Below are 13,005 nucleotides of genomic sequence, written 5' to 3' on the forward strand. Positions count from 1 at the left end.
CGAGGGACAGACGGGGAACGCGGAGGCCGGCGAGGCGACACGCGCCAGTTCCAAAGCCCGGCGGGCGACGCGGAGGGCGAGCGGGGGTCCCCCGGCCACGGGCCGCGCGGGGTCTGCCACACACATACTCACTGCCGCGGCTGCGACCAGGAAGCACCAACCAGGAACCAAGACGCGTAGAGGGACGGGGAGGGGCGAGTACAAATGAGGTAAGAAAACGGCGTCCGCGCGGACTCGGGAGGAGGGCAGGCACTTCCGGGGAAAACACAGCTCCCGGGAGTCCTCTTCCGTCCCGGCGCCTCCTGCGGGACCTCTGTACGCATGCGTAACATCGGTTAACCCTTTCCTTCCCCGCTCATAATCTTTGGGTTTGTCTTCCTTGCTTTTCCCCTTCCTCTTCACTGCTTCTTTCAAAGATACCTAGGCTGCATCTACAATAGGGGACACTTTATTTGCATGACTTGCGCGTTAGAAATCCTACTTCCCTGATAAAACCGGGGCGGGAGATCGGCACCCTTCCTTATGCGCCCGCGAGAGAAACTACATCTCCCATGATGCCCCTGGACCGGCTTCAGGACAGGCTCCGCCTCCTTCTCGCTGGATCGCTTGCGTCATCCTCCCTACTCCCAGTGCCACGTGGTGCGGGTTCCCAACCGTGACCGAGAGGGGGACAAGCGACCGAGTGTGGAGTGTCGGGTGGGTTGGCCGGCTGATCCAGGAACCCTCAGGGAGAGAGAAGCCTCTCCGAGAGCGCCTAGCTTCTAACTTCTCCTGTGTGCCCGGTGAACCTAGGCAGGTACCTTCCGCCTCTAGTTTGAAGTTGAACCTAGTTGGTACTGGGGCGTTTCCGGCTTTTTACAGGCAACAGATGAACTCTCTGTAAGCTTTGAAGAGCTGTACTCCTGCAGAAGGTTGAAGTGAATCCTGGTCCTTTAGAAGCCTCCAGAGGCTATGCGATTCTGTTGGAAGCCTCTGGCTTTGGTTCCTTTTCTCACACTTTATTTTAATTCTTAGTAATAATAAACCCACTTGTACAACTTTACAAATAGTAAAGCACCTTTATCATACCAATTTGCTAGCCCGTGGCAACAGTCCTGAAAGACAAGTTTGACATTGGTTCTTTTGGCCAACATTTCTGAACCTCAGTTGAGAGGGACACAGTATTAGCAACTGCGGATGTAAAGTTTGTGATCTCATAGAGCTAAGAGTCTAGCTGGGAACACAGAATACAAATAATTTAATTATAAATCTAAGAGTTTGGCTGGGAACATTAGAAATTTTAATTAAAATTATGGTAAGTGCTAGGAAGGTGGACGGTGCAATGAAAAGGTAAAATTGAAAGACCCATTTTGCAGAGGAGGAAACAACTAAAGGGATTACTAGATTGCTTAGGTAATGTGTGTAGTGTAGAACAAATATTATCTTAATAAAATAAGTTATTGAACTTTTATCTAATGCCAGGTTGGTTTTTAAAAATTTCCATTTCACAAAAAGAGGAAATCAATTCAGAGAAGTTAAGTTGTGCCCAAGACCAAAAGGATAGAAATACTCCAAATTACTGTGCCTAATCCTCATGCACTGAACCGAGGTTTGCTATGTTCCCGTGTTCAGAGTGCCTTAGTCACCGCCTTTAGGTTATTTCATAAAACCTAGAGTCCTTTGGATGGCATAAAGGGCAAGTCATGAGCTGAATCTGCCTACCTGTTAACCACAATGCTAAATCCTGGGCAGTAGCCAGAACACACTATGCTCTCCCACATCTGTGCCTTTACATTGGGCACTCCCACTGCCTGTCAAGTCCTTCTCCCTGGCTCTGCCCACCCCCTGGGTCTTCAGGGAAACCAAACTGAATAGGTATTCCTTCTCCCAGACTCCCCTACACTTTGGATAAACCTCCATCAAAGCAGTTATATTGTATTTGTCTTACCGTTTCAGATGGCAGAAACTTTGACATTTTATCTTTGTATTTCTCCAGCTAACATAGTGCATGGTAGACAGTAAGCACTCAATAATGTGTTAAAGGAATGAAGCCACTCTAACTCAAGGAAACCAAAAACCAGATGCGGATCCACCAGCTATGACAGTGTGGAACCATGTCATAACCCCCAATAACTGCAGTGTAGTGCTCCATGACATTAAGGTAGGTATAAAGAGCTGTAGGGGTCCCAAGGATTTCTAAGGAGTGTAGTGTATACACACACGCGCACACACACACACACACACTGCCTTTACATGATGAGTTCTCATTTAGATGGCTTTTGGAAATAAGATCCAGTCTCCTACTGCAGTGATGAGGAACTGAAGCCCAGAAGCGAAGACTTGCCAAGAGTCACCTAACAGGCAGAACTGTGTCTGCATTCCCCTTGGAGGCTGCCACAAACACAGTATTTCCTTTCCACCTCATGCTATCTCTGGTACGCACTTGAGATCGGGGGTGACAGCATGCACAACTGTCCTGAAGCCTCTCTTACAGAGAATGTTCTAAAGAGCACATTTATTTGAGGAAGGAAGCACCTGCTTTCCCCAGGGCAGTGGCGATACTGTATTAACAGTAAGCAGATGAATTGGGGTGAGGGGCCCCAACAAAGGGGCTTGCCTTGCTACAGAAGGCAGGCAAGGTGAGGGATGTACTGTAGCAGGATCTAGGCAAGTGGCACATAGTACTCATCCTTACCCTTCTATTGCAGAGGGAGGAGCTACCTCCTTTCTTTTATTCTAATTTATTAGTAGTTCCTAGAACCTCTGAGGACTAATCATTTTGACCTCTTAAAAGTTGCTTTTTCATTACTATTCTTCCACTGAGAGGCTACTATGTAACAGGCCTCGCTAGCCACTTGAGTTATATGGTCTCTCTCCCCTTCTCAAGTTGACTCTGTAAGGGAGGTGTTAACCCATTTCACTAGTACAGAAATTGCAACTTGGTGAGGCCATGTGACTTGCTCTAAATCACACAGATTCAAACCCAAATGTTGTCTGAATCCAAAACTCATGCTCTTTTCTATGCCCAAAGTTGCCTTTCAAAACTAATCTCCTTGAGGGTGGAGACGATGAATGACCTGCTCCTATCTCTACATCTAGCACCTAGCCCAGCGATGGCGAACCTATGACACGCGTGTCAGAGGTGACACGCGAACTCATTTTTTTGGCTTATTTTTCTTTGTTAAATGGCATTTAAATATATAAAATAAATATCAAAAGTATAAGTCTTTGTTTTACTATGGTTGCAAATATCAAAACATTTCTATATGTGACACGGCCCCAGAGTTAAGTTAGGGTTTTTCAAAATGCTGACACACCGAGCTCAAAAGGTTCGCCATCACTGACCTAGCCCAAGGCCAAGCACACAGTGAACTCACAGAGAACGCTTGTGCAATGAGTGGATCCAGTATTAAATGTCTGTCAAATGAATGCTCCCTCCTCTGCTGTCCCACAGTGTGAACAGTGTTGTGGGACAGTAGAGGAGGGAGCAACTGGCTGTTCAAGGGAAGTGGAGAAACCCCCTTCTGTCAAGGAGGAGGCCAAGCAAGTACTGAGAAAGAAAAGGACAACAAGCCAGCATTCTAACAGCAAAGAACACCAACAGCCAATTCACAGAAGAAACCCATAAGGCCATGAACTATCAGAAAGAGGTGCTCAACATCGCTAATCATCAGAAAAATGCAAATGATCTCATGGAAATATAAACTGGAAAAGCCCTTTACAGGAGCTTTTTTGATAGTCTCTATCAAACTTTTAAATGAGTTCGGTCGATGTGGCTCAGTGGTTGAGTGTGGACCTATGAACCAGGAGGCCATGGTTCGATTCCTGGTCAGGGCACAGCAGTAAAAGAGACAGGATAAATGCAATGCACACTCTGGGATTTTCTTTTGCCGTGAAGGGTATTGTTGGGACAATTTGAAAAATTCAAATAAACCAAGTGCTGTAGCGATGTTATTTTCCTGATTTTTATATTTATATTACAATTATATAAGAGAATGTCCTTTTTTTTAAGGCAATCCACACTGAAGTACTTGGAGTAAAAGAGAGCATCATTTGAAACTCATTCTCAAGGGGTTCAGGAAAAAATGTGTTGGGGGAAAGGAAAAGGAGAGAAAGCGGATGACAGATGTGGTTAAAAAGTTAACATTTGGGGGATCTGGGTAAAAGGTAGACAAGAATTCTTTATACTAATTTTACAATTTTTTTCTGTCTGAGATTATGTCAAAATATAAAATTCAAAGGAAAAGTTAAAAAAAAAAAAGAATGAGTAAGAGTTCACCAGATAGAAAAGACAAGGGAATCTTCTGGCAAAAGAACCAGAGAAGCAAAGGAAACTGACAAGTGTGAGTGGCATATGTGGAGAAACAACCATTGGCTCTAAGTGTCCAGAGCATCGCATAGTATGGGGAGAAAGGGACATGGGGGAGAACAGGAATGATGAGCAACCCAATTCACAGATGGACACATTTCCCCGCTACCTAATGCTGGAAATGAAGATTTAAAATCTTTATACCCAGCCTCAAACCCTGAAAACACACACACACACACACACACAAACTTGAGTTCTTGCTGCATAGTGATTTCATCGGCAATTTCTCTTCATCCAGTGACTATAGAACAATAGCTGAAAGGGACAGCTAGTACAACTCCCTCATTTTGCAGAAGGGAAAACTAAGGTCCAAAATGGAGAAAGGATCTGCAAAGGCCCAGCAAAAGTTAGTGTTAACACTGGCTTCCAGTTCACCATCCAGCATTCTTTCTCTGGCACCAAAGTCTTTTTTATCTTTTTTCTTTTTTTTATGGAACACTTCACGAATTTGCGTGTCATCTTTGCGCAGGGGCCATGCTAGTCTTCTCTGTGTCGCTCCAATTTTTAGTATATGTGCTGCCGAAGCGAGCACTCTGGCACCAAAGTCTTAAAGACTGAGGCAGAAATAGAGGCTGGCAAGTGAAATGACCTTTAAAATTTAGATGTTCTTCACTTGCCACAAGTACGGACTTAATATCTCTACAATTTTAAAATGTAATTATAGAAACAGTTGTCACTTAAAGCCCATACTTTGCATCTGGTAAGTGCTGCTCAACTCAGGCTCCTAGTCTGAAGCAGCAATCAAGTTAGTTTTCAGGAATTATCAATGACATTGGTACCCATCTGGCTTTCTTGAAAAGTTTAACATCCTTTTTTATTATTCATGATTTTGCAGTTCTTCAAATTGCAAGGTGATGGAGAGAGCATGCAATTTTCATCCAGGCTATGAAATCATTCTTGAATTTTGGACATTCATATAAATGGATTTTAATTTTTCTTAGAGACTGCTTTTCCTTATGAAATCATGAAATTGAAAATATATGTACTATAAATTAAACTGTAAAATATTCTCATTACAATAAAATCCAAAGGATAAGGAGTTAGCATTTCAAGGACTCTGTTTTCATTTGTCATCATTCCTAGTTAGAAGTATATTCCTCAAAGCTTACATCTAACTGACTATATGACTAGCAAAACTATTGAGGTTCTAATTTATTTAAGAATCATTAGATTCCATACAGGACATCTCGAAGCATGTCATCAGTAATGCGTTGACATAATATGCACACTGCAAAAGGCATGTCTTTATTTTAAATGTTCATGAGCCCTGGGCCCCACAGAATTTTAATGCATGAAGGGCCGGGATAGACCTTATTCAGTTCTCATTCTATAAGGGGGAAGCTTTCTTCCCCTGCCTATCTCAGACTCCAGATTCATGGAGTTTTCAGTCCAGACATGTCTTTGTAATGACATTTGTGTGAATTATTTTATTCAGCATTGTAGATTGACAACAAGTAAAGATTGAGAATAATCAAGTTCACCTTATCAAGTGAGTTTTTTAAAATATATTTTTATTGGTTTTAGAAAGGAAGGGAGAAGGAGAGAGATAGAAACATCAATGATGAGAGAGAATCATCTATTGGCTGCCTCCTGCACAGCCCCTATTGGGGATCGAGCCTACAACCCTGGCATGTGCCCTTGACTAGAATCAAACCCGGGACCCTTCAGTTCATAGGCCATCAGTCTAACCACTGAGCCAAACCAGCTAGGACCCAAGTGAGTTTTTATACAGTTTATGTAACCTTAAGCACACTTATACACAATACATTATAGCTGTTATGCTTTGTGTTTTGGACATTAATATCCCTTGTTTTTTACGAAATTGATGAAACCATTAGCAAAGTAGGGCTTCAGAGATCTGTCTTTAATCTGACAATATCTTCTTCCTCTGCCTTTATTCTGGATCTGATATTCTTCCATGACTTATACCAGTCTGCATTAGCATGGTGTATTTCTTGTATCTGACCCAGTAATTGCAGAAGATTCTGTCTTCCTATCCGCCACACCTCAAACTTCACACACTTTCTGTACAGTCTTCAACAACTGTTCTTGCATGGCCCTAGCAATGCCTATTCTTGCTTTGCTACTGGACTGTTTTATTAAAGTCCGGAACTACTGCACATTTTCTTGAGAATGTTCAATGTTTCTCTCTTGAGCATGGTTTCTTTTGCTCTGTTGTGCTGTTGCTCTCCGAACCTAATTTCTACTTTCCTCTATGCCTGTGCTTGGCTGTGTAGGAGTAAGAAGAGGCTTAATTGTCTGCCTTGGTTTCTTGGCAAGAGAGGGATTCTATCTATCTGACTGAACATCACCCAGAGGAAGCTCCAGGCTGCTTAGAAGACACAATTTCTGGTTCTGGTCAAGTAGCATTATCGAAGGCTCCCGTTTCCTGTCTTCGAAGGCCATCTGGGCAAACCTTAACCAGATTAGAACAGGATAGAATTGTGTGAAATGAGACCAGGAAAGCAATGGGCAGAAATTGCTGGGAGCTGTACTGGGCAACAGAAAGTAAATGACATGTATCGATGAAAATAAGAAAGTAGCAGTAGGCTACCAGTTGACCAGCAGGGTAACCACAGGCTATCAGCACTAAAATAGATCTCATGTGGCATTGCAGCAGAAATAAATATCAAAAAGTCTGAAACAATGGATGCAGGCATTTGGTGCGTAATAGACATAGCATTTCAAATCAATAGAAAAAAGATGAAGTATATGATAAATGTTGCTGAAAGAAGTGCAAAGAGGCAGTTAGAACCTACTTCATACCATTCAAAAAAAATAAATTACTAATAAGTGAAATTATAAATAAATTAGAAGACATTTAATATAGTATTTTAAGGAGAAAGATACCATAAACAAAATTAAAAGACAAACCACAGAGTGGGAGAAAATATTTTCCTCACATACACCAAAAGATATTACCCATAATATCTGAAAAATTCCCACAGTCAATTAGAAAACTAAATGCTGCCCTGGTTGGTGTTGTACAGTGGTTGGACCATTGGCCCTCAAACCCAAGGGTCTCAGGTTTGATTCCTGGTCAAGGCCACATATCTGGGTTGCAGGTTCCATCCGCAGCCCCAGTTAGGGCACTTCCTCTCCCTCCCTTCCGCTCTTTCTAAAAATCAATGGCAAAAATATCCTCAGGTGACAATTAAGAAAACAAGCAAACAACAAAAACCTAAATGCCACCACAGAAAATGAGCCAAGGGATTGAACAGAAAGTTGTAGACACAGAACTAAAAACAGCTGAATAACATGAGATGATCAATCTTCCTAATAGATGAAAGGAAATGAAAATAATACAATTGCTTATAAGTCAGATTGATAGATTTTAAAAGATTGATAATACCTTCATTGTTTCATTTATTCAGAAATATTTGTTGAGTCTCTACTATGCGTCGTGCATGGAAAATGATGAGTATAGCAGACCCAATCCCTCTATGTCCTTGGACCACCTCACACCTGTTGGAATGGTTATTATCAGCAAGACAGATAATAACAAATGTTGGAGAGATGTGGAGAAAGAGGAACCCTCATTCACTGCTGGTGGGAATGTAGACTGGTATAGCCACTATGGAAAACAGTCTGTAGATTCCTCAAAAAATTAAGAATAGAGCTACCATATGACCCAGCAATACCTCTCCTGTGTATATACCCGAAAAACTAAAAAACATGTATTCACAAAGATAGATGCACCACTATGGTGACCACTACCTTGTTTACCTCTGGCTATAAAATAAAGCATCAGCTTGCCATCTGGATCTGTCTCTGTGGCCTCAGCCAGCACAGGAAGATCCACCTAGACCCAGCTTATTCTCTTTGTCTCTCTTTTCTACATCCTTCACCGCCCCCCACTCAGGCTCACCGAACCCTTGGCTGTGCTGGCACGTTATACCTTGAGAATATTATGCTAAGTGAAATAAGCTAAAAACCATATGATTTCACTCATATATGGGATATAAAACTGAAACTCGCGGACACGAACAGCAGTGTGGTGGTTGCTAGAGGGAAGGGGGTGAGTAGTGAAGGAAGTCCTTATATATGGTGATGGGATATTTGCCTTTGGGTGGTGGGCACACAGTGCAATATCCAGAACTTGTAACATAGAAATCCACATATGAAACCTGTATGATTATAATAACCAATGTCACTCCAATGCATTTAATAAAATAAGTAAAATATGGCCGGGGCGGGGGGAGATGTCAGCAGGGCCATGCTCTCTCTGACAGGTGTAGGAAGGAATCCTTGCTGGCTTCTGAGATTCTTAGCAATCCTTGGCTTTCCATGGCCAGTAGATGCATCACTTCAATCTCAGCCTCTGTGGTCACATGGCCATATTCTCCCTGTGGGTCTCTTCTCTTCTTATACGGTCACCACTTACATTAGATTGGGATAGGAGCCCACCCGACTCTGGTATGACCATATCTTAATAATTAATTATATCTGCAATGACCCTGTGTCCAGATAAGGTCATATTCTGAGATACTGGAGGTTAGGACTTCAGCATATCTTTTTTGGGGGACACAGTTCAATCCATAACAATATATATACATGATTTTGAAGGACTCACATCTGCCTCACTAGTAACTGCAGCCCTGGAAGTGGAGGAAGCAGAAGCCAGTGTGCTCTAATTGGAGAGGAAGTGGGAGATGAGGTTACACAAAAACACATGTCTTTTGATGGTCATACTAGAGAGGGAGCAACACCAAGGTTTGAGGGGGGGTTTTTAAGTGGCTTTTATTTTTTTAATGTTTTTATTCAGAGAGGAAGGGAGAGGGAGAGAGAGGGGGAAACATCAATGATGAGAGAGAAGCATTGGTTGGCTGCCTCCTGCACACCCTCTACTGGGGATCAAGTCCGAAACCCAGACATGTGCCCTTAACCAGAATTGAACCGGGACCCTTCAGTCCGCAGGCTGACACTCTATCTACTGAACCAAACCAGCTAGGGCTTAAGTGGTGTTTTTAAAATAAAACTTTGTTAAAGTTCATATCTGATTCAGTAGGTCTTAGATGGGGCCTGAGATTGTGTAATTCTAACGTGCTCTCTGGTAAAGAGGATGCTGCTGGTCAGTGAACCACGGGAACACTTTGAGGAGCAGGAGGCTAGAGCTCTGAATGTAGTTGTGTATTCATTTGCCTGATTCCTTCCTAGACGCTGAAGGATAATTCTTCCAGATAATTCCTATTGTCTTATACTGTACCTGTCATATAAAGATCTTTTGAATATATTGAATATATGGAGATGTGTATTTGGCATTATCTACAACTATGAAAAAGTAGGGAGGAACCCTAAAAGCCTAATAACACAAGAATGGATAAGTTAATTAGAGCACAGATATACTTGGAATATTCTTAAGTAATGAAACTGGTCATTTTGAAGTCCATATGATAATAGGGGAAATTCCTATGACAACATTTTAGAAAGCATGGGCGTTTTTACTTATATTATTTTGATTGCCACTGTGTGGAATTATGCATTTGGACAAGAACAGAACAGAAAAAGGAACTTGGATTTGTTGGGAGCAACAAGATCATGGATGATCTTTGCATTTAGATTTCTGTCGATGTTATAAAAATTTCACTGTTACACATATGAAAGAAAAGAAATGGATATTCTCATTGGAAAATCAAAACAGAGATAAGTAACTCCTACATATGGTAGCTTAGATTCGGGATTGTCTATATTGTTCTACAAGCCATATATATAAAGTTATGTATGTATAAAACTTTTATTTGCACAACCATTCTTTTATTCTTAGCTGACAGCTTCCCTCTTCCTTTGTCCCTTTTTCCTTCCTTTATTCCCTTTCCTTGTGCTTCTGCTCTTCCCTCCCTCTTGTTAAGACATCTCTGCCTTAAGGAATTCCTATTCCCAGCGATATCTCATCAGGGGAGCACATGAGTAGCTGACATTATGTAATGCTTTGACATTTGGCATTCCCAAGGCATTACCCCACCCCTGATGCAGAATAAGTTGTCAGAGCATGAAATTGGTATTTTTACATATTCTTAATGTACAGATGTCATTCTGAAAACCACTCACTAGTATGATGATTGCACTCTTTGTCTCATTTTCTTTCTATGCCAAGATCTGTTCTGGTGATTTCTTTTCTTTTGGGAGTTTCAAAGAGGGAAGACAAAACTTTAATGATCCAACTTACTGATAAACTCTTTCGTCTCTGGCCATTTTTGGCAACCACCCTTTGGACGCAAGAGCAAAGATGTAACAAGAAGGACCAGGTACGATAGGGAAACACAACCAATGGCCCACTTGATGGTGCCAGATTCCTCAGCATGTTCCAGTTTACAAGTTTATAATTCTGTGTTAATCACAGAAATGAATACTATGCTTATGGGAGGAAAGACACATGTAAAAATAATAACTTTGTAGAAAATACACCAGGTGAAAACCGGAAGGGATTTAGAGATAGTCCTGCCCATCTTCCCAATAACTCAACAATGCCTTCCTTACTAGGATCCCTACAGATGAGCGTCCAGTCTCTGTTTGAATACCTTCAGTGATGTACATCTCACTACCTCATGAAGCAACCATTTCATTCTTGAACAGCTGGGAAATGCTGCCCAGCATTCTTTCCCCTTCTAAAAACAGGACCGACTTCCTTTGGGGAACTGCTGCTTCTTCATTCCATGTGGCTTCTGACAGGACACTCAGTGTCGTGCTGCTTCCTGGCCTGTTTGCCCTTATGTCCATTCCCTGCCTTTCCCCTGCCCCTCTCTGGATTGCAGCGGCGGGGAGTGTGCTGACCCCCACAGGCCCTCAGTCTCATGCTCCCATTTCAGCTGAGTTTTGATGGGTCTGACCAATGGGAGGCACTGGCTGGAGATTGGAGGGTGAGGAGATGGCTCACTGAAGGTCTGTTAGGGGCTTTTCCAGCATGGCCAGAGCAAAGGGCAATGCACAAAAGAAGGAAAGAGTTATATGTATAGTAGAGGGTAGCATCGAGGAGAAAGGTGGACTGGGAAGAAAGGTAGATGAAACTAGATTGGGAGAGCCAAGAGTCTGGAGCCAGATTGTATGCTTTGAATCCCAGCTGGGCATTTTAAAAAAATAAAATAAAATCTTTATTGTTGAAAGTAGTACATATGTCCCCTTTTCCCCTCCCATTGACCCCTTCTAGCTTACCCCAGTCCCCTGATCCCAGCTGGGCAGTTTACAACCTATATGACCTTGAGCATGTTACTTAACCTCTCTGCTTCAGTTTTCTCCTTTGTAAAATACGGATGATTCTAGTATGTACAGGATAGTACATACCTTGTAGGGGTTTTGCAAAGATACACTGAATTAAAATGTGGGAAGTGCTTAGAACAGAGCCTGGCACATAGCAAATGCTATATATGTGTTAGCTGCTGCTGCTGCTGCTGCTGGTGGTGTCATTCTGAGGGCTACCTGATTTTAGCCCCTGGGTTTGAGTACAGTTCTTAGAATGTGTCACAAGATCTCTGATGTTTCTAATGCAACCCGTGCAACACAGATTCCTCTCCCCCAGAATAACCTGGCTTGCTCGTGAAACCTGAATATAGGGGGTGTGTGTACAAAGCGAGGCAGAACAAAGGCATTACCTTGCCTTTGTTACAAGGCAACCATAAAGTAACCCATGACAAAATAGAGAGGACACAGACCTCGGGATCCCGAAACCTGGCTTCTGACCTGAGCCCTACCTCTCATTCAGTAGGTGACCTTGGATACGTCCCTTCCGTCCTCTGGACTTCAGTTTGACTCTCTATAAAATGATGGAGGTGGGGGTGGGGAGGATTCTGACGGTCTTAGGGGCTCTCTTCCAGCTCTATCATTCTGTGATTCTAAATCCCCTTATAACAAACTGGAGGAGAGGAGCTTTGCTCTTGCAAATGGAGTGTAAAGTTAATCCCGCCTGTGCCGCGGCTAACTACTGTACGTGTGTGGTTTATCCTACTTCATTAAACCCCGGCTCCCCACAGAGCAGGCGTAAGGCAGCCCAGGCAGGTAATACTAAAGTGTTGCTGAACTGGGTCTCCTAATGGAAAATGATTTCCCCTCACTCTTTCTGGAGTTTAGAAACACAAAGCCTGTATCTCCCATTTCTACCCTGATGCTTTGCCTCACGTGTAGATTCAGACCCAATCAGAGGTATAGCAAACTGGGTCCTGGTACCTTATGTATGTGCACACTCCCTGGACGCCCCTTCCCCGCCCTCCAATTCTGCAGACTACATCATCATTTTTTATTTTTTTTTTAAATATATTTTATTGATTTTTTTACAGAGAGGAAGGGAGAGAGATAGAGAGTTAGAAACATCGATGAGAGAGAAACATCGATCAGCTGCCTCCTGCACACTCCCCACTGGGGATGTGCCCGCAACCCATGTACATGCCCTTGACCGGAATCGAACCTGGGACCTTTCAGTCCGCAAGCCGACGCTCTATCCACTGAGCCAAACCGGTTTCGGCTACATCATCATTTTTTAAATGAAGAAACGGAAGCTCAAACACATTAGCAGACTTGCTAGGGGTGGCACAGGGAGTTGTGTGTGAGGGCAGTGCTGAAAGTGAGGGCAGTGCTCACTAAGGGGTGAAAAAAAAAGGAAGGTAATTGGGAACCTCTGAGGCAATGTCCCCAAGTGAAAAATTTCCCCCAAAGATCCTTATCTTTTC

General features: G+C 42.8%; 1 protein-coding gene across 2 annotated transcripts in view; it reads right to left on the reverse strand.

The window, feature by feature from the left end:
* Positions 1-268, reverse strand: part of ZCCHC7 (zinc finger, CCHC domain containing 7) — a 193,023-nt gene extending 192,755 nt beyond the window's left edge. The window contains exon 1 of one of the 2 annotated variants that reach the window (XM_006758468.2): positions 133-268. The gene's annotated coding sequence lies outside the window, so the exon portion shown is untranslated. Of the gene's footprint in view, positions 1-128 lie in introns of both variants that reach the window. The other variant, XM_006758469.2, reaches the window with a different exon arrangement.
* Positions 269-13,005: the final 12,737 nt, after the last annotated feature.

The sequence above is a fragment of the Myotis davidii genome, unplaced genomic scaffold (assembly GCF_000327345.1).
Source record: "Myotis davidii unplaced genomic scaffold, ASM32734v1 scaffold534, whole genome shotgun sequence".
In the NCBI taxonomy this organism is placed as follows: Eukaryota; Metazoa; Chordata; class Mammalia; order Chiroptera; family Vespertilionidae; genus Myotis; species Myotis davidii.